General features: G+C 46.6%; 1 long non-coding RNA gene across 2 annotated transcripts in view; it reads left to right on the top strand.

Moving 5' to 3' along the window:
- LOC142765337 (uncharacterized) overlaps positions 1-25,617 on the top strand; it is a 144,834-nt gene that overhangs the window by 14,777 nt on the left and 104,440 nt on the right. Inside the window, exons 3-4 of one of the 2 annotated variants that reach the window (XR_012884195.1) lie at positions 8,123-8,248; positions 13,293-13,429. This is a non-coding gene — a long non-coding RNA (uncharacterized LOC142765337). The remainder of the gene's footprint in view (positions 1-8,122; positions 8,249-13,292; positions 13,430-25,617) is intronic. The other variant, XR_012884194.1, reaches the window with a different exon arrangement.

Consider the following 25,617-nt stretch of genomic DNA (forward strand, 5'->3'; position numbering starts at 1 on the left):
GTTATTTCAGTTCTGCAGACAATATCGCGCTTTTTAGTAATACCGGCGATGATTTACGAAAAAAAAAATCTGGAGATGTAAAAGAAATACACGTTAAAGTATGGGTACCAACAGTAAAGCCATCCCTCATCCTATGTTTCTCTCATTCACCAAAAAATAAGGTTAGGTTGATTCGCAATGAAATGTTAGTCATTAGCAACGCATGGCCGGCAATCAAATTGCCGATAAGCTTCAAGCAGAAATTCAAAATATTTCAGTAATAACTTACAGGCCTAAAACACGAATAAACTACTGCACGCGGCCTGATAAACATCATGAGGCTTGAGTGGTACCACAAGATCCAATAACCTTTACATATAGAGAGGGTAGACACGCCTGCACGCACGCATTTTTCATCTCAAGATATTATTGTAATGAAATAAATCATGTGAGAAAACCTGTCCCGTGTGCCCGTTTCATCGGTAAGAACACGAGTGAATAGAGCATCCAGGCACACCATAGACAGAGAATACACAAAAAAGAATGTTCAGTAGCAAATGCGCAGTAAAATTATAACCGAAATATGATGAGACGTAGAGCAGCCATCATAAGGCTTTATATAAAGCGAGCGAGTCCAAAATGGAAGCACTCGGTCACTGGCTGCATGCTGTGGTTATCTCTGCCGAAAGCAGTGCCGGAATCCTGCCACGTATCCGACTCGAACACGATTTTGACTCCTCCGCACTTGTCCACACAATCGCACTTTGGTAAGAAAAACCTGCTCCCGCAGTAATGATTATCCCTTCGTCAAGCCGACTACTGAAAGAAAAAAAGGGGCGGTAGACTTTGCAAAGAGAAAAATGTTCATCCACCTTCCTTAGACAATCTGCTGAACCTCCGACCATGGTTGGTGTCTATCCTACCCTCTTCCCCAAGCGTGTCGTTTGTGGGCATGTGGTTTGAGGAAGGCATTCCCCGAATTTACATTGTGCGGACGACAACGCCAGAGGACCATGCTGTCTTCGCAGTCCATCTACCTCGAGACGAATCCTTGCTCGCGTGCAACGAGATAACAAAAAACTTCTGTCTGTCTAGATGGGTATTCTCCTCCCACACCCTGGATTGAGTAGGGCGCCGGGGCATCACCATTGCACTATTAGAAGCCCATGCGTATAGTAAGATTGGATGTGATATGAATTCCTAAGTATTGTATGAGGTTACTTGATCTCAAGGGAGATTATTTAAGTATACCCGAGAGGAGGTGACCTGAATTATATGCTTGACTTTACATAAGTCAATATTTAGTTTCATTATCTACAAGCTGCACCAGGTAAATATTTTATTTAAATCTGAGTGTAGGCGATTACAATAGTCGTCTGAAGTAATTTCTGTAAAAGTATCGCGGTCATCAGCAAAAACGTGGATATCAGAAGTTACTTGAGAGGGTAAGTCAGTAATATTTATTAGAAACAACAAAGGACCAAGGACCAACTCTTGGGGCACTCCCGAGGTAACATGGCACATTTAATAATTGTAGCTGTCAGCGGTAACATACTGTAAGTGATTAGCAAAAAAGCATCCGACCTAATTTAATAGGTTAATGTCAAGATTTAAGTTCTGTAACTTGTGGATGAGAAGTTTATGACACACTTTATTAAATGCGTTTGCAAAATCTGAAACAAATGCAGTCAGCGAATGATGAACGATCAAGAATTAAATAGTGAAAAGTACAGGTTGAGTCTCGCATGATTGATTTCCTAAAACCGTGTTGTGAAAGCGAAAAGATGTTATTTTCAATAAATTGAGGATGCTTCTGATTACGAAGTATTATATAATAGTTAGAAGCACGTGCTGGTAAAACAAATGGGGCGATAGTTGTTAAGCTTTTGTTACCTGATTTTAGAAGTGGAACTACCTCTCCTATACCTTCCACCGATAAGGTTAAGTACCTATGTGGAGTGATAGGCTCAATAGAGCTGTGTTCTGTAGTAAAAAATCCACATGCAAAATACGATGCAGCCCGTTTTTTAGAAAAAGTTATGTTGCAAAACTGTATTGTGATCTATTTCTACAGTGTGCCTAACAAATACAAAGATTGTTAGACATTCATTGTGCACATATTTGAAATGAATGTGCAAAAAATCAAACACAAAAGCCGCCAAAAAATGTGCTCAACCTATATACATATCCCGATACAAATTTACAGATTATACCTATAAATAGGTGCAAAGGCCAAGATCATAACACAAGTAAGGAACGTATGTTCAAGCACAGTATTCAATAACAAATGCACTTTGTATAGATTCAAACAGAACAAAAAATAAAGTATTCACAAGAACTTTCATTTCTTGTCCTTATCAAGCCTCAGCAAGAATTTTCTATTTATGATGTAGAGCCCATCACCGACCAAACATTACTCCTGCAGTAACTTCTTTCAGTTCTTTCAAGCATAAAACCATACGTATGCTCAATTTGGGCATCTTATTATTGTCGGAACTCGCTTCAGCTGCAAAAATCGCACAGACCCTGGCTTAGGCAGTGCTGGGGTGAGGGGGGGGGGGGAGGGGCTTGTGATAAAGAACAGTAAAGCCTCCACTCGAAAGAAGTTTCTGGCTACACTGCTGGCACAGCAAACAAATAAAAAAGAAACCAATAAATAAGTATGAACCATTTCTAACTAAATGCTTAAGGCAGCTACAATATGATGAAAGCTTCATGAACATTACTTGTCTTTATAGAAGCCTAGGCTATGTTACAGAACTTTATTATAAAAGCTTTCAACAACTTGAGAAAATAATTGGACACCACGTGAGCTAAAATTGTACATTTGTCAGGAAACTGGCGAATTTTTTTTTTTTTTCAAAAGAAGACACTCACCTATGATCGCCCATGTGTAGTCACTGGTCAAGTGATTATCCCAGGAGATAGCAGCATTCGTCGTCACTGGTTCGTTCGCAAGATTTGCCCTGCTGTTCTATTCTTGTGCCTATAGTAAATGATTCGAAAGTCGCCATGTGAACAAAACAACATTGACAGCTGCCATCGATACCCTGCAATTGTTGTTCAAACATTCAAATTACCCCACTAATTGGTTTCAAACGGAATCGCATTCCTGTCAGCCAAAATACAGAAATCCTACGAGTGACAAATGCATCAAAGTGGTGAAATCTGCACCGAACCATCCAGCCACAGACGGACAGGCCAAACGCTACGTGGTAGAGCTAAAACGTGCTCTTGCAAGATACTCTGCCGGGTCATTACAGCAGCGCATTGCAAGTTTTTTTTTTAAGCAACTCACAACGGACGGGACGGGCCATGTAGCGGAGAATTTCGTGTTTTCTTGCGATCTCTGAACACACATCTCGGCCATTCTGCCATATTCGCCTTGAAAGGTTACACCAGATAAAGAAGACGCCTCGCGTTGACGGTAACTCCACAAAGGACAACCGGTGCTTGCCTGCCAGTTTCACAGAATGCCTCAATGAAGGGCGGCCATCGTAAAAAAAAAGTTTCAGCGGGGGTTTGGTTTGTTGAAGTTAAAGCCCCTCCATCGCGTCTTCTACCGGAAAACGCATAGACCGAGCATTGCCGCTTCCAGCCAGCTGCAAGGATGCGCCCTGCCCTCCCCCTTGACCCCTCCCCCCCCCCCCCCCCCACAATACTTGATGTTGCGCGCCCGGTGACAGACGAACTGTCGGGGCAATCAGTGCGCCCACGCACTGGTTGCCTGCCCTTTGTGCTTCTCGCTCCTTTTATGGCCCACAGTGGACTCGAAAGCCAGCGCCTGGAACATTTCGACCGTGCTGCACGCAAATGCCTTTCTTGAAAGTAATAAACTCAGTTCCCTGTTACGTACACTTGGTTTTATGGCTAACATGGACACACAATGCAAACGAGGTAATTTCCTAAAAAATTCAACCTCCTCACCTTTCAGCATATCTCTCTCTTTTAACTTACCGTATTATCCGGTCTATAAGTCGCACCCCCCTCAAAATGGCAGTTTTTCGGAAAAAAACGTATATAAGTCGCACCCGTGTACAAGTCGCTCCTGCTCACCCGGCCATCGAGTGCCGCGTCATGAGAAAGCACTACGAAAATTCATGCTAGAGGCAGCCGTCGCGCTTGCAAGTTTCCAGCTGTTTGCACACACGCGTGCGAGCTCTTCCCAACATACATAAACACAATATTTTCAGTCTGAAGTATCTTTATTGTGATGGCTAGCAGCGTTTAATCAAATCCATCGAAGTCTTCTTCCGAGTCGCTGCCAAGTAGAGCAACTATTTCGGGTTGTACTCCGGGCACGTCGTACTCCGGCACGTCACTGTCGTCCTCCGACTCTCTCGATTCTGACTCAACATCGGTCACGCAGGGGATCAAACGGGCCTTGCGAAAGCCCGCCACAATGATCTTGTCAGATATTGAATTCTATGCTTTGCTCACCCATTGTGCCACTTCCCCTAACTCAGCGCGTCTCATGCGCCCTGTTTCAGTGAAGCTGGGTTCATCCTCCGACATCCATGATTCCCACAAACGTCGCAGGACGGCCTTAAAGCTGCGATTAACCGAAATATCGAGTGGCTGAAGCATCTGGGTCATGCCGCCGGGTATAATTACAGGCATACAATTCTTCGAACCAATTTTTTTTTGTACAACGTCCGTGATATGTGCCCGCATACTATCCATCACCAGCATTCCTGGCTTCACGTGGAAGAATCCTCGGTTCTTCCAGCGGTCAAGCCACACACCCACCATTTCTTCGTCCATCCAACCCTTTGTGTTCGTTTGAACCACCACTGTAGGAGGGAAAATACCTTGCAGCAAGGTTTTTCTCTTAAAAATAAGCATGGCAGGCAGCTTGGTGCCGCCTGCGCAGCAGGCATCCACAACGGTGAAGTGAGACTTCTGGTGGCCTGTTGTCCTCACCGTGACAGTCTTTTGGCCTTTCTCGGCGACACTTCTCCCAAGCGGGCTGTCGAAGATCAACGGTACTTCATCCATGTTGAGGATGAGGCTCGCGGTGATGTTGTTCTTCGCTACTTCCTCCCGCACGAATGAGCTGAAGCTGCGCTTGGAAGTCGTCAGGAAGCTTCTGACACACTATAGTGCGGGCTCTCATCACAAGCCGAGTCCGCCGCATAAAGCAGAAGTACCACGACGAACCATCATTGAACCCCACAGCGTTTGTCTCCGCTGCCAGAGCCTTCGCCTTCAGGCGCAGCTGCACTGTTGATAGGCCTCTTCCTTCAACTCTCTGTTGCAGCACCCACGTACGCAGGCTACGCTCTAGGTGCGGCCAGCGTGCCTTCTTGCCGCGGTTGGCCTTCTCTGTAGACTTCATTGTCCGGAGGACGCTGTGGGCTTTGCGCCAGTCCTGGATCATTTTTTCGGCGACATCGAATTCCCTTCCTGCAGCCCGATTTCCATGTTATTTGGCAAATTCAACTGCGCGCAGCTTGAATTTGGCATCGAAACTTCGCCGACTTTGTTTTCCATGTGGAGCCATGGTGCTGTTGTCAGATTATTGAGGCCGCTAAGCCTACGCCACATGCTACGACTGGCACAACACACGCGACACGCGCACCAAAGCTGCAGCGGCGAGTGCGGACGGAAGTGACGGCAAAGGACGCGGCTTAGAAATCCAAACTCTCCTTTCATCATTTAAAAAATTTAAAATCCCTGCACATTTCCCCCCTCTTCGATTATTTATTTTCTGTGCTAAGCTACATCAGCTGTGTTATGTCTAGGGAGTTAATTTACCACTATTTTTATTTTCTTGTAAAATGTGGTTTCTGTGCATGGCAAAACGGGGCGGGGCGCACGGCGATATCCGGGCTGCCGAAGCGGCCGAAGCCGCGGCTGCCGCGGCATCAAACCCGATTTTGACTGTATATAAGTCGCACCGACGAAAAATTCAGAAAAAAACCGCGACTTTTACACCAAAACATACGGTACTTCTGTTAATATTTCTATCAATAAATTGGAGAGTTGCGCAATAAAAAAGAGGAAATGGATTTATTTATTGTTTTTTATTTTAGAGAAAAACTGCCAGTCTAGTGCTGGACTTCGGGCTGGGGTGTGTGGCACAGTGGATGCAACATTGTGTAGGAGGTGCAGCAGTAGAGAGAGAGTTGAAGGAAAGCGCGATGATTGGAAATGCAAAACAAAAAAGAGAAACGACATGAAATATGGTCCACAATCTTAAGAATTGCCATAATACTCTAAATAACACAAAAACTATAAAATAAAAACAGTGTCCACTGGTTATGTTGTTCGGGTAAAAATAAAAAAAACTCAAATACCAACTGTAGGAAAAACAAAGTCGGCAATATTAAGAAGTGAGACATTGCGGAATCGAAGCATTGAAGAATCGTGCAGAAGCAAGGAACTGAACCTCAAGAAATTAGACTGATCAAGATGGGTATTAAAATGAAGTGCACTGTAATATATAAGAAGGTGTAGTTATGAGCCATGTGGAACAGCTAACGCACGAAGAAACTACTTGAGGTCAATACTTTCAAGAATCTCTGGTGGCGAATTGTTCCACTCTCTGCTTGTTCGGAAAAAAACAAAAGGCATCTGTATATAGGGGCTCAGTCACTCTTTCAAGATTGGAGGCACGCATTTCTTGGTGCAAAATTGGTTCGATATAATTTGTTTTTTTTTTTCCAGCTCATTATTATATATGAGTTAGAACAGCTTGGTTATTTTGCGATAACGTCTCCATTCCAGGGTTTCTACTTTTGTGCCTACCAGAAGAACTGACAGAGATGTGTCACATTTAGGTATTGAATATGAATTTTACAGCTTTTCGCTGCATTGATTAAAGTTTATCTGTGTTAGGTGGCGTGTGCGGGTCCCAGACAGCCGTTGAATGTTCTAGTATTGGTATTACGTGCGTTTCACATGGAGTCTTTCAGGTTTGCCGGATGCCTTAGCGAGTGCCTGTCTTAGGTAGCCTTGTATTTTCAAAGCCTTTTTCTCAGTATAAAACACATGTTCGTTTCACCTTAATTTAGATCTGATCACAAGACCAAGGTGCATATACTGTGAGACAAATGACAGGAATTGATTGCCTAGATTGTATTGGAATTTTAATGGATCTTTTTTGCAGGTTATGATTATCGCCACAGTTTCTCTCGCGTTAAAGGTCATCTGTCATTTTGTGCACCAATCTTGAATCTTAAGAGTTATTTAAAAGAACCTGGTCACTGGATGTGTTAACTACTTTTAAGCGCACAGGCATTTGCGAAAAGCTTTAGATTTCCTGGAATATCACGCGTGGCATTATTGACACAAACTGAAAAAAGGCCCGAGGACGGATCCCTGAGTACTGCCGAATTTAAGCAGCGCGGACGGGGAGTTGATACCACCATCTGTAATACCGCGCCCGGTGAATATTACTCGTGATTTCAAAGCCTAACCTGCGATGCATTAGTTAATTAGCATAATTTAACTATTTTATAGATACCTAAAACTACCACGCAACCTGCAAAACTCGAGATTGTGCTGTAAATTGAGGGGTCTATGTGGTACATAAGCTGGATGTTCATAAACGTGCATTTCGTCCTTTTTAACAGTACCCTATTGATGTGCTGTACTACAAGTACTTACCTCAACGAACCCTAAGTATTGTTTCGCGGGGTCATAAGTGCCTTCCACAGGAATCCTCTCTTTTCACGCGCACCCTATTTCAAGTTTTACGTGGCACCGTATAGTACACCATCCCAACCCTAGATGGAGATACGAGGGCTTGGCGGCTGTCGCACCCTGAACAAAACTGGCCAGGGAACGTTTTTTACCACGCGATTCAAACACGCTCTATACCATCATGAACTAGACATATGCCAGTACCTAAATCCCAGAAAGCAGTCAGATATCTTCAAGCACGTCTCTACGGTAGCGATTTAAATGGGGTAAAACAGCCGATATTTTCGAGAGCGCCCATAGGCGCTGTGTATTATCATTTAATAAGCAAGGGAACTCGCACTATTGCAACCACGATACTGCAACTCCAGCAAAAGAAAGGTGCATACAGTGGCTACTTGAAACCGCGAGAGCAATGAGAAAATCAAAAAGGGAGAGGAGTTATCGTTTTCCTCTCCGGTTCCATAGAGTGACGCGCAGCCTTGCCCCCACCGTGCAGGAAAGTGCGCCTCCTGCTCGTGAGCCGGAATCCTGGGGACGTGAACGCACAGATGAACGGACGCACAGACCGCCCCCAAGTTTGACGCATGGACGAACGGAAGCAAGAACAAACGGAAGCGCAGAGGTAGTGACGAATGCTTTGCCACACTCATCGTTGTGCACTCCGTGGATATGCCGTGAACTGTTTCTAGGGGGGGGGGGGGGGGGAGGAGGGCGGTCTGTTTGAGACGTGCGACGCGGCACTTCATACCGACACAACGATCTCACCTTCGTGAAACAATCGAGCGTTTCTTCGCTCATCGCTAACTTCGCTAGGTTTTCATCTTTTTCTGTGCTGCGTACTTGCTTTTCCTTTATTATTAACGCACTTGCCAGACTTCTGTTAAGACGTCTTAAGATGCGTCGTCCTTTCTTTGATCACAGTATCACATTTACGCTACTTAGGTGAGAACTCTTCTCGGCTTGCCTGCAAGGTGCAATCCGGCACATGTAGGATGTTGGCGACGCAGAAAACGCGCTAAGGGTTTCCTCTTTATGCCTAGTTCATAATCAGGAGTCCACTAATTACAGCGAGCAGAAGTCTTCTGCCGCCAAAACCAGTGTCGTTCACACTCAATGAGCCCCGCGCTGCCGTATATATACCATCTATCACAAGGCGAACGTGCGATGAATGTCGGGGGTGGCGGTGAAAACATTTATTTAATGCAAGGAAAAAAAAAAAAACAAGAGAGGTGAGCAGCGACCGCCTCATAAGTGGGCGGCACCAACAACTAGTAGGTGGGGATCCCTAGTAGGGGACACCATTGGCTCGTCGAACGAAGCCTTTTTGGGGCTGAAGGTTAGAGCAGCCAAGCAGTGTCGCCTCCCACTTCTCCCGGGTAGCGTTGGTGATAGGGGCTACAGCAGCGTTGCGCGGGCAGGTCCACACCCTGTGGTAGATGTCCGAAGACTTCTCCCTATAGTGTGAGCAGCTGCCGGAAAAAAAGGCGGGATCCAAATGTTCAGCGCTGCCAGGCGCAGCATAGTGTTCGTGAAGCGTTCAAATGAAAGCCGCTCTTCCGCTTTACTTGGGCCTTTGCTTATAGGTGTGGATAAAGGCTGTGATCGTATCGCTAATAGTCCACAGTTTTGTGGAAAGAATACACTGGATTGAATTCAAGGTCGTCCCGATCGGGGCGCAGTTGAGTGAAAATGCCCCGGTGAGAGAGCGCATGGGCAGCGGCGTCGGTTGCCTCATTCCCTTCGAGTCCCATGTGAGCAGGAGTCCAGACTATATCGCGGGGTGCAGGGATTCCCTGATAGAGCGTTGCAATAAGTGGTAGGCCAGGTACGCGACACAGTCGTTCATGATGTTTCGACTGGCCCATCGACCGGCGCGGGCCCACGGCTACCGGCACGAAATGCGAAACACTGCATTTTGGCATTACGGACCGATGCGTTACCGAGACAGCGCTGCGTCTGCCTCTTTTCGCGATGGAGGGACGCTGGACGCACTGAAATACGCATGTGACAAAGCGACGCAGCTCGGCGCGCACCTGGGAGTATATGGCGGGACCGGCGCCTGGCGTGAAAATGCTGGCGTGACGCTACAAAACGATTGTCGCTGTTGCACGCGCGCCGCGTCAAGTCGAATTGTATTGGCGCCTCGACTGTGGCATGTAGACATGTTCTCACGTCTCGCATCTCATGATTATCATGTTTTCACCAGTCACATGCCTTCATCTATTCACGTCACGTAACTCCAAATTTGGCATATGTAAAGCTAGCGAAACGGCCCTGAGTGCATCATGAGTTTGGCATGTAGTCTTGTTACATGATACGCATGTAGTGATTATCATGTTTCTATGCGTCGTTTACCTATAGACGTCACTCTGCCCTGGCGGCGCCACCAGTGCCCCCATCCCATCGATGGGGCACGGCGCGGCGATGGGGGCACTGGTGGCGGAAAACGCCGCCCGCAAGCGAACGTGTATAAGCCCTTCTCTTTCGTTGGTCTTGAGGCGTGGTTTTCTGAAAATCAAGGGCCTGGCAAGCTTCTTTCTTCAATCCAACCTCACTTCATAAAAGTAGGAAGCTCATCAAAAGGAAAAGCGCGCACATTGCAAATTATGTTTATTTCGGCGTGCTGCACTTGGCAATTTAAGTACGAGCGAGCATTGCATGACATCAAGTTTGAGGCAAGCGCTAAACTTGGGCATACACAAGATGCTAAAAAAAACCTATGCGATCGGTGGTGCGAAGCTCGCTTTATCTGGCACTAATGGCCATGATGAATTTCGCTTTGCAGTTGCAATCTCCATCGATTTCTCGCTTGCTGTGCATTTAGATGTTTCATTACGCCTGCCTTAACGCTCTGTTGACAGTTGTCTTCCGTTTCTATATACTGCAAATGGGGATACATGCGTATCCACTTTCTCAGCGTACAACGAAAAGCAAAACCGATGCCTCCGTATAGCTCCGGTAATCCTGAAGACCCAGGAAAAAAAAAAAACAAAAAAAACTGGTTGTGGTTGCGATCATTTTGTGATTTACCTGTATGACGCACGTGTTCGGATTTCCTAGTTAAAGCCGGCACTTAGAGCATTCAAAGCCCTAGTGTGTGTAATGCTGTGTGGTGGCGATAATTTCAGATTATCAGTGGTCACAGCGTGTGCGATGTTTATCGCGGCTGGGCATCACCTGTCTATATACTATTGAACGTCGCGCACCACTGTCAGAGGGTCTGTAAAGCTTCATAATGAAATCTGCGTCGATGCTCTGTCAAAGCTGCTCAAAACTATAACAGGAAACCTACATTACCACACTTCCTCAAGCGAACGAATGTGGAGAACGCGAGTATTCGCTTACCCAACATGTCGTGTACATGTTCGCAACGGTCTGTATTTAGCGCTCTCGCTATTCTTCTTAGCGAAAGCTGCGGAATTCAGTAAAATTGAAGTCATCTACATTCATGGCAATTCCCAATGCATCATTAGCGTCGACCGGAGTCTTTTTTTTTTTTGTAGGGCTCAGAGCTGTTGCGTCCACTCTTCCTTTTGCAATCGTTCCGGCGAGTGAAACAGCAATCACTTCACGGCGCTTTGGTAATGCGTCCAACTAGCGGAGACAAATTCGTAGCTCTTTTTCTGAGTGTTAATACTCAAATAAATCAAATGTTTAGCTCAATCGTTGTTTCGTATGCTGTAGTTGTACCTGGTTGCGCAACAAACTGTGCAAAGGAGTCTGGCTTTGCACTATTCAAAACTGCGTCGACAGGTGGCGCTGCATGTCCGCAAAACTCCCGAGTCGAATGTCTTATATCGTCCATTGGCAACACATAATACCGAATTCGGTACATGTGAAGCTAGTGAAACGGCCAAGAGCGTATCATGAGCTTAGCATGTAGTCATGTTGCTACATGACACGAATCTCGTGTTTATCATGTTTGCTCCAGTCTCATACCTTCTTCATTCATTCACGTACTGTAATACCAAATTTGGTACATGTGAAGCTAGCGAGCGTGAGCGATCGTGAGCGCATCGTGAGCGTGGCATGTAGTGATGATATTAAATGACATGCATTTCATGATTTTCATATTAGGGTCTGTCGCTTGTGTTCTCCATGCAGTCATGTCATACAATACCAGTTTTGCTACATGTCAGGTGAACGAAACCACGGCAAGAGCAGCAGGACCATGAAATGTTTATCCTAACATACATGTCCCGATTTTCATGTTGTGACCAGTCAAATATGACCGTCATACAGTCATGTTATGCCATACCAACTTCGGTATTGATACCATTATCGAAACCGCCAGGAGCGCTAAAAGTCGTACATATATAGATAGGTAGATAGGCAGATAGATAGATAGGTAGATAGATACGCTCAAAGTCACCAAAGTTCGCTAAACATTTCTTTGCATTCAATAAAAAATAAAGACAGAGTGATTTTTGAGTGTGAAAAAACAACGCACGAGGGCATGTGAAGTGCAACTCGCTGCTCGTGAGTTCGCAGCTGATAGTTTACAGTCGCTGTCGCTCTCGGTGCGTTCTACGTCAAGTGAACAATCTTCGACGTCAAGGCGGCTTCTGTCAACAGCACTGCTGAAAGAAATCTGAGGAGTCTGAGTAATCTGAAGAATAACACCAACAGAGCGTCCCTCACCGTGCACAATACCAACACAGTGTCTCTCACAATGTTTATCCGGACGCGGAGAACAGTTCTCTCTGACACCTGGAAAGAAGCGTATCGCTTGCAGTGCGCTGTTATATGTATTAACGAACGTAAAAATCAAGTGGCGCAGTGTTGGGTGAGGTGTGAAAGAGCGAATTGCATGCCTGCACTACATTATGCGTACAATGAATGCTATGGAATTCATGCCCTACAAAAGCACTGACAGACGTTATACGCACGTAAAACAAGGTGAGTTTCAAATCCAAAGGTCTGAGTATAACATTTAGCTATCCTACGTGACTGCAGAAAATCTCACGAAGCTGATATGCGTGCACTGCGGGCTATAATCTAACGCGCGAGTTGCCACATATTTTCACGACAAAGTTGCTTGTCGCAAGAATGAATCAGATTTATCACGTCACGGAGGGTTCGGTGTATTCACTGAGGCACGAAACATACAAAGTGGTTTGTGTTCCGTTGCTTGCTAACGTGTTCACACTGAGGCTAGCTTAGTGATCAAGGGAGCATCTGCATTCTCGAGAGAACGCTCAATTCCGCCAGGCCAGGCGGTGCGACATTGCCAATACGCTACCAGCGGTCCGATAAAGATCGACGTCGCGTGCAACGAATTTCAGTGTCTCGCGACCAATAACAAAGCCGCTGAAACGCCATAACAATTTGATGACCTCTCGTTATGCTTTGGCTGCCAGTAATAATGTAACATGAAAACATTAGCTCGAAATGCCAGATGAGGAGCCCAAGCGATTCGCGGCAACAGCGTTTCATGTGCCTCAAGGATTTTTTTTGTGCGGGCTTGCATTCAGCTACAGCGACGTGCCCGGCTGTCATCGAGAGATGGCGGGACGTTTATATTTACTTTAGAGTTACTCTATATACTGTGCTACCTAAAGGTAGCATATACAGTAACTCTAACTTACCTAAATCTTGTGGCTGCATGTTTCTATGCCTTCCTGGGTGCCCCAAGTTTTAACGCCTGCGCCCATGCACTGTTCCAGGTTCGCCTGCGAGTGCGGCTGCGCCGCGAAAATGCAGGAGCTGCCCTCAATAGGCGTGGTTATTGCACACGCCTTAGGGATCAATGAATGAAGCACGTTGGGCAAGACATCCAAAGGTGACAACACACTACTCCCTGGTGAGCCCGTGTTCCTTCTACTTGCATGCGTCTCCGAGTTTAAGACAATGCCACGTCGTATTGGCTACCCCTAGACAGCCGAGAATCTAGCTATTCTTTCTGGCCACGGTGGATATTATTTCATGATCAACTGCTCACATCAAGTTTCAGAGCGACACCACGCGTCTTTGAGACAAGACTCCAGCTGCAATTGTTGTAGAAAACCAGGGCTCGTGCACCTTAGGGAGTTCACGGCAACTTCCTCTATTGCAGGCGAACTAGATTGCTCTTCCAGACCACTCAACAACACGGTATGAACACAGTGGGGGGGGGGGGGGGTGCATAAACACAGCACAAGCGTACGCACGGGAGGGCTGAGAACGGACCGGCTGTCTCCATCAACCAAGCAGGTAGCACGAAGTTAGCGCTTCAATGTTGCTCATTCGGACACGTCTAATTATTGTTCGTGGCCGCGCACGTTTTTGACGATAATGACAACAGACACCCCCTTTCCCCCTTTCGTCGATGTTGCATTCCAAGAATTATTTACTTAAAGGCTGGTTATTGTGACGCACGTCGACAATTTATTTAAATTTTCGTGCATCATAATGTTCGTTAGTTTTGGGCTTGACCAATGGATACAAATCGGGGGAAGGTAGATGGTTCAAAAACTTTGACTCTTTCAGAACCTGGCACCCTCCCCCGCCCCCTTCTGCAAAGAGTGATTACTGCGCACGTATATGCATAAAAGCAGTCTTCTGCGCTTAGAGACAGGCGGCGTATCGCAGTAGCTAGTTGAGTAACCTCATACAGTCCCATCGTCACAGCGTACTTTTTTTCTCGACTCTTTCGGTGCGCAGGGACGGCCGTTCTATTGCATTCGCGGGAGCGTCGCGGACGCGTACTTTCAAATTAGATCATTTCCTCCCCCGCAAGACGTGAAGCCTGTCGACACCATTTACAAGCATATGCAGCCAGGTGATCCACTTAGCGATTGTTTTAGCGAGGGGGGGGGGGGGGGGGGGGGCGGGTGGCCCGCGCTGAACGCGTATGGCGATATGCCGGTTTATTTATGCTAGACTGTGCTAAAGAACTCTGGAACAATTAACAAAACAACTGCAACTTCAATTCCTGTTTCATCATTGTGGCACTGTCTGTCCTACAGTTCCTGCCCTGGATATAACTGGCGGCTCTGTTTTGAATACTTTCCATCTGAGAAGTGAGATCGGCTTCTGATGTACCCAGAGTGAGCAGGCATACTCTAATATTGGTCTTACACATAGCACGAATTCGTTCTATTTCTGCATCACGAAATCATGAGTTTTCTTCAACAAAGTTCAGTACCCGTCGAGCCTTATCATCTATTTCACTATTATGCACAATCCATGTAAATCAGCAGAAAACATGACACAAGTATTTAGAAACATCAGTTGTCATAACAACTCCTTAGTATACAGTAGTTATTTATCTTTTTGTGCTTTAAACACAAGTGGATGCACTCTGTAGCGTTTAGAATTATATTACACTGTTTACAACAGTAATGAATTGTACTGAAGTCTTCGTGAAGTGCTGTCACGTCCTGCTCACAAGATATATTTCGTTACACCACGCTGTCATCTACAAACAAACGTATTGTGGATGAAATACCGAAACTTTGTCGTTAATATATATGAAAAATAATATATGTTTCAATGCAGAGAGTAGTGGGGCTCTTGAGGGGAAGTTAGGGAAACTGGGTTTTTCTTCATTAATAACAACACACTGGCTGCACTCGGACAAAAAAAATTTTCAGTCCATTTGATAACATATCACTGTGTATACTGTTTTGCTGAGGTTCGTAAATAAGAAGTGTGTGGGTGGCCGTGTCGAAAGCTCTTCGAAAAATTGTAAGAAACAATCCGTCTGCCCTCGACATCGATTTCTCACCCTAATGCGTAACATAATTGTAGAAGTTGCGTAGTGAAGAACAAGCCTTTATGGAAGCCATTTTTTCTCTTTAACTAGGATATTGTTCCCTGTGAGGCGATTCAGGGCAGCTGAGTAAATTATGTGTTCCATTAATTTGCATACATCTTCCCCGCAGCGGCGCCTGCGCAAGTAGGCGTTTGGTGTGTAGCGACACCACGGACCCGAGCTAACGGGGGAGTTTCTACTCCCTCCCACGCCTAGCCGTGCGTGGCTTTGCCGTGTCCGGGGAAAAGGGGATCCTGGGGGTTGAGCCGACGCTGGGTGATTGGACCTTTAAGGCCCCCCGGCAGAGGCAACACACCCCTTTGGCCCCGGCTTCACGTAGACGGCACCCCTGGGCTGACCCACCCAGGGGAAATCGGCAGTCGCCTTTTCCTATCTCTCTCTCCCTACATCTTCGTCTTTATCTCTTACTATTTATCTGTCCTGTCTTCTACTCTCTTCCGTTTACTTCCAAACTTCCTGGCGGCTAGGGTTAACCCTGTGCAAATAGCCTACCTTGGTCTAGGCGCATTGGGTTATAGTGGCGTTGTACGGCTGGCGTCTGCAGGTTTTAGCATCCACAAACTTGTAGCGTCCCCTCGTTGGGCTCCGTGGTGGGTGGCCGCCAACGCTTCTGAAGAAAATTAAACTGGCATGCATAGAGCATTTCCCTTATTAAGTGATCGTACCGCCTTAAAGCGTGTACGCACCGAAGACTTAGGCTTTTTCAACCGATCAAGTGAAAACTTCCCCCATTTTCATGTTATACATAGTGAGATAAGCAGAGAGCAAGCCAGAACTGTATCCCCCTTTGTAGTAGCCAGATGTCTCACAGAAACTCTTGGAGCCGGGTACAAAGTTACCAAAATGGCCAGCGGAGACCTCCTCCTTGAAGTTCAAGAAAAAAAACAGTTTGAAAAGCCTACAGATTCTATCAACTTTTGGTGACACTCCCATCACTGTAACGCCACACAGATCGATGAACACAACCCGTGGAGTAGTATTTGATGCTGATTTGCTCGGCTTGACTGAAGACGAACTTCTCGAGGGGTGGAAGAGTCAGAATGTGACCAATGTACAAAGGATCACCATTAGAAGAGACAACAAGGTAACACCAACGAAACACCTGATATTCACGTTCGCTTCCAGTAATCTGCCAGAAAGTATTCAAACAGGGTACACAAAGACGTCGATTAGACCATACATACCTAACCCGCGTCGTTGTTTTAAATGCCAGAAGTATGGCCATGGCTCACAAAGCTGTCGTGGTCACCAAACTTGTGCACAATGTGGAGTGTCAGGCCACAATTCTGACAATTGCAAAGAACCATCACACTGTGTGAACTGTGGCGGAAATCATGCCGCGTACTCACGTTCATGTTCTTTCTGGAAAAAAGAAAAAGAGATCATAAATTTAAAGATAAAAGAAAACATTACATTTAAAGAAGCAAGAAAAAGAGTCTCGCCATTTTCTGGCCCCACATATGCTGATGCGGCGCGCCAGGGGGCAGTGTCGCACCAGCCCTCGCCACTCCTTCGGCCTGCGCAGAGCAAGCCATTGGCTGTGGCGCCTGCCCCCAAGGCGGCAGTAGTTGAGTCTACTCCGCCTACTATTGAACAGAGACCAGAGACTCCAGGGTCCTCGGGTCTCAAGGCCTCACCTCGCCAGGCGAGGCCCAAGCTTTGAAAAACCAGCTCGCGTGAGCGGGCATCCAGTGCCTCCGAGGAGGCAATGGATACGGCGGCACCCCTGGTGCCAAAAGAACGGCGCGGCTCTCTGGAGCGCGCCAAGAAAACTAAAAAGCTCATAACAGGGCCTGACAATGGCCCTGGTACTTGAGCTCGACCTTTCAGCTTAAACAAGTCACTCCCTTAAGGTACACACAGCACTACTTTACTTCCAATATGGACACACAAATTATTCATTGGAACGTCAGAGGACTGCTTAAGAACCTCGACGACGTCCAAGAGCTTTTATACAAACACTCACCTCAAGTGCTGTGTGTACAGGAAACACACCTAAAATCCTCCAACTCAAGTTTTTTACGTGCTTACGTCATATACCGAAAGGACCGAGATGATGCTGTGGCGTCATTCGGTGGCGTAGCCATTATTATTAACCAAGGAGTAGCGTGTACACATTTACCACTCCAGACATCTCTTGAGGCGGTGGCTGTTCGAGCGGTACTTTTAAACAAACTCGTCACCATCTTCTCTTTGTATGTACCTCCCCACCACCGTCTTGAAAGATGTGAATTTCAGTCTTTAATAGACGAACTGCCAGGACCTTATTTGCTTCTTGGGGACCTAAATGCACATAGTGGACTGTGGGGCGATTCTCGCTGTGATGCACGAGGTCGTCTCATTGAACAATTTCTCTTCTCTTCCGGTGCCTGTTTGTTGAATAGGAAAGAGCCAACATACTATAACGTTGCCAACAAAACTTACTCGTCTATCGACCTCAGCATCGTATCACCTTCCCTCCTACCCCTACTCAAATGGAAAATCATAAATAATCTGTATGGTAGTGACCATTTTCCTGTAGTGTTGAGTTCACAAACAACATATGAAGGTCCTCTACACGTTCCTAAATGGCTGATAAACAAAGCAGACTGGGAACAGTTCCATAACACTACACGTTTGAGTTGGACGGACATATGTAGGTTAAACATACATGAAGCTGTGCAGTATTTCACAGCTTTTCTAACTGACGCAGCAGCCAAGTGCATACCGCAAACATCTGGAATGCCCCGCAAACGACACGTCCCATGGGGGAACACAGAGTGTCGTAATGCGCGAAGGGAGCAGAACAGGGCATGGAGGTTGCTGCGGAACTCGCCGACAGCGGAAAACCTTGAGAGCTTTAAGAAAATAAAATCTCGAGGCAGGAGAACGCGTCGGCAGGCCAGAAGAGAAAGTTGGCAGAAGTTTTTATCAGGGATAAATTCGTATACACAAGAGGCCAAAGTCTGGAACATGGTTCGTAGGGTAGCAGGAAGAAAAGTACACTCACTCCCATTCGTAAACGCTCAGGGTGATACCTTGGAAGATCAGGCAAACTTCCTCGGTGCACACTTTGAACGGGTATCCGGCTCATCCCACTATATTGACACTTTCCAAAAATACAGAACAAGAATAGAAAAGCAGAAAATCGAACACCAATCCACTAGATACGAAGCATATAACCAAGCTTTCAGTCTAGCTGAGCTCCGAACATCTCTAAACTCCTGCAGCACTTCTGCCCCAGGTTCTGACCGTGTGGTGTATGAAATGTTAAAAAACCTACCAGCATAAACACGAAAAACCTTACTCTGTTTGTACAACGCTATCTGGTTTTCTGGCACTATCCCTACCTCCTGGAAAGAGGCTATTATTATTCCCATTTTGAAAGAGGGCAAGGACCCTTCTTTAGCTTCATGTTATAGGCCTATTGCACTTACAAGCTGCTTGTGCAAAGTCTTCGAAAAAATGATAAACTGCCGACTTGTACATATCCTTGAAACAAACAATTTGCTCGACCCATTTCAGTCCGGTTTTTGAGAAAGTAGATCCACCACAGACCACCTTGTTCGTATTGAGGCACAGATCAGAGATGCCTTCGTCCATAAACAATATTTTCTCTCTGTGTTCCTCGATATCGAAAAGGCTTATGATACAACATGGCGTTTTGGAATTCTAAGAGACCTGTCCCACCTTGGTGTGCGCGGAAGAATGTCTCACATAATCGAAAGTTACCTGTCAAACCGGACATTCCGTGTCCGAGTGGGCACGGTTCTTTCCCAAACATTTGTCCAGGAAACAGGCGTGCCACAAGGTGGTGTACTTAGCTGCACTCTTTTTCTCGTCAAAATGAATTCTTTGCACTTGTCCATTCCCCGCATTATGTTCTATTGTACATATGTCGACGACGTTCAGCTTGGCTTCAAGTCATGCAACTTGGCCATGTGTGAGCGGCAGGTTCAGCTGGGTTTAAATAAGGTCTCCAAACGGGCAGATGAAAACGGATTTCGACTTAACCCACAAAAAAGCACGTGTGTCTTGTTTTCTCGAAAGAGAGGCATGCACTCGGAACCTGACATTCGACTGAACGGGCAACGTCTGTCCGTCAAAGGCGAGCATAAATTCTTAGGCTTAATCTTGGACAACAAGTTGACCTTCGTATTGTACATCAAGTATTTAAAAACAAAGTGTTTAAAAGCCATGAATGTTATAAAAGTGTTGTCACGTACTACGTGGGGTAGTGATAGGCAATGCCTCATGAACCTCTATAGAAGCCTCATCCGCACCCGCTTAGATTATGGGGCCATTGTCTATCAGTCTGCTACTCAAAGTGCCTTGAAGATGCCGGACCCCGTGCACCATTTGGGCATCCGCCTTTCTACAGGTGCTTTTCGCACCAGCCCCGTAGAAAGCCTTTATGTTGAGTCAAATGAGTGGTCGCTTCATCTGCAGAGAACTTACATGTCCTTTGTTTATTTCCTTAAGGTGAAAGCGGACAAGAAGCACCCCTCATACTCTACAATTAATGATTTGTCGAGCTCAACTCTGTTTCAAAACAGGCCTTCGATGAGGCAGCCCTTCTCAGTTCGCCTGAAGGGTCTAGCTGAGGACACTGGAGTGTCACTCGAACACAGTTTAATGGCTCCTGTAGCATACCCGCCATCGTGGCAGTGGCAGACTATAGATTGCGATGTGTCTTTCCTAGAAGTTACTAAACATGCGCCTATTGCCCATATTCGAACATACTTCTTGGAACTTCAACACAAATACACACGTCCTGAGTTTTTTACAGATGCCTCTAAGTCTAACTCCTCTGTGTCCTACGCTGCTGTTGGCCCTTCCTTTTCGGATGCTGGCCCTCTACATACAGGCACAAGTATCTTCACAGCGGAAGCTTACGCGATACTTGTGGCAGCTAAACACATCAAACAATCACAAATACAAAAAGCAGTAATTTATACAGACTCCCTCAGTGTGGTAACGGCTCTGCACAGTCTTAAAAAACAAAAAAACCCTGTCCTCGTTTCACTTTACTCCATTTTATGCACACTCTACACACTCAACCGACATGTTGTTGTGGGCTGGGTGCCAAGGCACCGTGAGATTCAAGGCAACGTGATGGCGGATCAGCTTGCTGCATCCGCCCACGAAAGCACCGCCATTACACCTTCATCAATCCCAGCCCTTGATCTTAAGCCGTCTCTCAAACGAAAACTTGGGGACTACTGGCAGAGCAAGTGGGATACACACACACAAAACAAACTACACGTTATCAAGCCACACCTTGGCCATTGGCCACCAGTATCAAAATCACGTCACACAGAGGTAACATTAACGAGGCTCAGGATAGGACACACATACACGACACACTCATATCTTTTCTCCGGTGGCGATCCACCATTGTGTGACAGATGTGGTGAAGCACTAACAGTTCTTCACATTTTAATTCAGTGCAAACAATTGGACACTCTAAGAAAACGACACTTTCCTTTACCCTACCGACAACATATACCTTTACACCCTGCAATGTTCGTTGGTAGGGAACCGCTTTTTAGTCACAAATCATTGTTAGCGTTTTTAAAAGAAATTCACAGCTTTCATGTCATATACCCGGGCATACCGCAGCACGACCTCTCCAGAGAGGTTTTCGCTGCGGTGGCTACACAATAAAGCACTTGCCTCACGGCCCTTGGACGCAAGGGTATGAACGAGTGAGGCACTTGTGCTAATGCCATACATGTCCACCATCGTTAACTTTTGCCATCTATTCGCACCACACACACCTTTCACGGCATGGTCATGATTTTATTAATTGTATGTTTTTACCCGCTTTACCGCGAGGAATTTTATGGCCTTTATACAGCCGCTACTCATAATCATTGTCCACATTCCTGTCTCATGAACTGGCGCTCTTTGGCCATCAAATGGCCCTTGCGCCAAAAAACACCATATATCATCATTTGCATACATCTTAAACGAGCCTCTTATTTTGGATATCTTCTTTTCGAACCATTTAGTCGTAAGGCAGTTCAGTAATGCAGAGTGAATGCGCAACTATAACAAAAAGGTGAAGAGAGATGGTCACAGCGCAGCATTTAATCACACGTTGTGAGATACCTGGGTTTCGTCCGATTGCTACAACTTTTTAGTACCGGTAATGCGGAGCTCCATCTGTGCCTTAGGTGACACATTGATGACAGGTGTCATTAAAGTGTCCGATTACACTGGAAGAAATACTGAACAGCACAACTTATTTGAATATAATGCCTTGGCTTCGTCTTCTCTGATGACTGGTTTATTTCAAATGACTTCTGGAATGCCCAGAGCACTGGCTCAGCACCCCTTTCAATACTTCCATAAAAGCTTAGGATTGGTTTTCAACCTTTTATTGAGTTCTCTAAGATAAATTTCTTTTGCGATCTTACTACTGAGCATATCATCAGCGTTGTTTGTGCCAACCTCTTATTAGGAGCCTTGCTCTTTGTTTTTCTATACTGAACAAAACTTCCTTTCCTTTTCTATAATTCATATAATGAATGATATAACTGTAGTTTTGCTACAATGCTTAAGTTTTGAAAAACGTACGTTTGGCATATGTTTGTTCACATGGTTACCCAATTTCTCTTTGAAGGTGTTCCACTGTTGATGAATGTCACACTTGTGCGCTATATGCATTCAAAAGGCTGTCAGAAGGCCTTCATTGAAAGAAGCTGGCTATACTTTTGTTAGAATGTCTGAAGGTAGCCATTCTTACAGTAGGTCATTGTATTTCGCACTGAAAACACTTGTGGTGCCAGGCGCTCGAGAAATAAGGAATGGGGCCTATACTCGGAACGAAATGCTTATGAGAGCATAAGAAGTACTACATAGACAAAAAGTTTTGTAAATCGACGAGTTAATAATCCGTATATTGCTCTTACTGCGCGCTACGGTTTTTTGTGCCACTGTCATTGACTGAAGTGTGTTTCGTTCGCGCACCACGCGGCACTAGTCACTCACAGACCACCATTCTTGTGGCAGCTCAACGCAAGAATTTGCTTCTTTACGCCTCCATGCATCATTGCTCCATGCACGGCAACCACAGATAATGTGGATGTGACGGCCGATTTAGTGCCTGGACGAATACTTCGACCACATTTTTCGCGACAACCGAGAACTGACGCAGGACTGCTCAGCTTGCTGCAGGTTCTCTGACCTTAGACAAAAGGACCAGTGGATCACGTAGCCTCTGGCTGGCCCACAGGCCTCGCCTGTGACCACCAATATGGTCGTGTCTTTGCGAAGTTTGTAGGTGTTTGAGCTCATCAGATGCTCCAGTTAAGAACATGATGGGTATCCTGTTGTAGTAGTAGCAAGTACGAATGCCGCTCCTTGCCAGCTTCTCTGCTTGTGGCGTAACTGCGTATTGTTGGTCAAAAGTTCATTTTCTTTTTGTTTCCCCTTCTCAAATACATGAAAGTGCCCCGCTGTTCACACTCCCCTACGCGTCCAGAAGGTTCTGCCACACAGAGTAGCAAGAATGAGCAATCGCTGCTGATATGGCATTTATTGAATATTTAAAATTAAACTCAGTGTGGTCAATACATAGAGCCTACAATGCAAATCCATTGCCCAGCAGGAGTCGAGAACAAAACTGACGACAAAAGTTTGAACGGCAACTGCCCGGAGCGATGTACACCACCTCAGTGTCGCTTATGACCGGCCGTCATGCACATGAGCGTTATATATCACCCGAGGTTTCTCGAGACAACTTCAAGTACTTTCAGAAAGGTGCTACGTACGCATCACGCAATCGCCTTGGGCTACGTAGCGTCGTTTGCCACGAATGGGCCTTTAGTACGTCATAGTACCCGTGTACGTAATGAACGTGAGGCGTGTTGCGCCGTCTCATAGATCAACATAGAAGTATGTGTTCTTCAAGTCCAATCTGAGGGAATTCAAGAGTGCTAGCCAGATTATGGCCATATATTTAGCCACCGTAGTATGCGACCGTAGCCGTAGCCACTCAAAACGGATAGTGAACGTGCGCGCCCCAAATGTTTTCGCTTTCTCACCTGCCGTGCGGTAGGTGCTGGGATCTTTCCTCGACAATGAGGTCAAATATTCTTTGAGACACTTACTGCCTGACGCACCCGAGTTAAGATGATATAGAGGCACTCATGCTGCGGGAGAAAAAACGATGCGGCGTCAGGTGTATGCATCGCGACGTGGCCTACTGAACCTGGACTTGCGCTTTTTTTTATTTTACGTGTTTCAGCCCAATCCTGTAGCCGCCGACTTCAAAACGCAGGTCCATTGTCTGAGACCTTTACCTTCATGCTGTCGAACATCTTGTTGCTCAAAAAAAATCATTACGCTGGTAGTATGTTCTTTGTCCACCCTTGCGGCGATCAAACTAGTTCACTCGTCAATGCAAAACAGAAAAGCTTGAGTCTTCTGACCACCTTCAGCTTTTTCCGAATTTCCGCAAAGTCCAGATGAGCTACCTGAAATGGCATGTTAGAATATGCTGGTATTTCTACTTTCTGCATTCGTCCACTGAGGCGTCTGCGCAGGTGTCCTCTCAGCCTAGACGGGCGGTGGCGAGAGCATAGACATCGCCCAAAGCCATGTCCCGGAGCTCAGCGTCCGGGGACGAGAGAAGCTTGTAGGCGGAGTCGATGCGGCAGTGGTCAGTGAGCTTCGCTGCAACAGGAAGCCCTACAGCACCACCTGAACTGGACCTTTAGAGGTATAGCATGGCGGCGTTGCTGGGAAGGTAGAGCGTATGCTTGACCAGCGGCCGTATGGCGTCGTCTAGGCACCCCTAGTCAGTTTTGGAAAGTACACTGCACCACATCAGGAAGTTGAGCGCCGGGCAGACAAAGGTCCGGAGTGCGTATACACGCTGCCATGGCGCCAAAATCGACGAAAGGATCGCCCGGGCTTGAGTGATGGCGGTGTTGATGACCGAGCTGACACTGGTCGCGAAACGAAAGCCGACCGGGCGTCCCAGGAACCGCTGACGCTCGAAGTGTCGAAGCGTGGGGATGGAGACACCCGCAACTGTGAACGTTGCCGGTCTAGTGCCCATGGGAATGGAACGGATCATGTGTAAGCACGCACACTTGGCCGGGTCGAGGGACAGGCCCAGGGCAGCAGCTAGAGTCTCGATTCGGACAATACGACGCTGCAGCTGGTGAGGTGTCGAAGCAAGCGGCGTCGGGTCGTCTGCGCGAGCCAGGATGTTGTGACTAGAGTCGGAACCCTAGACAGCACAGATGACCGGTTGGGTCACAAAGCTGAAAAGCAATCTGCTCTGTAGGCAACCCTGTCGCAGCACAGCCAAGATCGGCACCTAGTCGGTTGAACCATCTGAAGCCAAGATGCATGTGCGGGGGCAGGGCCTGGTGTATATTAGCTTCTCATGAATGGGGTGTAGGCTCAGTCGTGCTTGGATACCCGCTATACAAAACGCGCTGACCCTTGATGGATGTTGCATCATCTGTCGCTTTTTTTTTGACGGCGTCTCGCTCAGCAGTATGTGAGTGCCTGTGCGTTCGGTTAATGATTGTTTTAAAAGGTGAGGACCATGCTTTGGAATGACCGGTACCTTTTGGTTGTGTGCATGTCCCTGAGCAGGTTGCGACACTATCTAGACATGAGTTGCAATGCACAGTTGCAGCCTCGAGGTGGTGATCTCCTGCGCACCGTCCTCGGTAAAGGCCGCGTTGTGCTCGCTGGAGATACAGATAATCTGGTCGTGGAACTCCGGGATGTCACTGGCAGCTTGGGAAGATGGAATCACTGGCAAAAAGTGAGAAATTGCCAATCCGAAGCAGCCTAGCTGGTCTAAGAGTTGCCAAAGGTTATTCCAGAGTTCTCCACCTTGCTCAGGTGGGCCGGCCTCCAGGTCGTGTGAGGCAACTAGGTTCAGCGTGGCTTCGGCAGCGCTTACTGCCAACAGAACAATAGAAAATATCACCGAGCTCAATGCTGTGAAGGCGTTGACCATGCTGCGGAGTCTTGCAATGGTACACCGCAGGTGCACGGCGCTTTATTATGAGCTACATATGGAGCCGGTGACAACGCTCATCAAGGACGAGCTGATGGCTGGGCTCACTGCGGCAGAATTACCATCAATATTGGCAGCACCCGTAATGAACAGCTCAGGCGCTGATCGAGTCCTGAGCGAGAACTCCTCGCGCCACGGGAAGCGTGAACAGCGTCCCTGGAAAACAAGAGTCTGGGCGCCGTATCGAAGGTGGCAGAGTAAGCCT

Source organism: Rhipicephalus microplus, chromosome 6 (genome assembly GCF_043290135.1).
Source record: "Rhipicephalus microplus isolate Deutch F79 chromosome 6, USDA_Rmic, whole genome shotgun sequence".
NCBI lineage: Eukaryota > Metazoa > Arthropoda > Arachnida > Ixodida > Ixodidae > Rhipicephalus > Rhipicephalus microplus.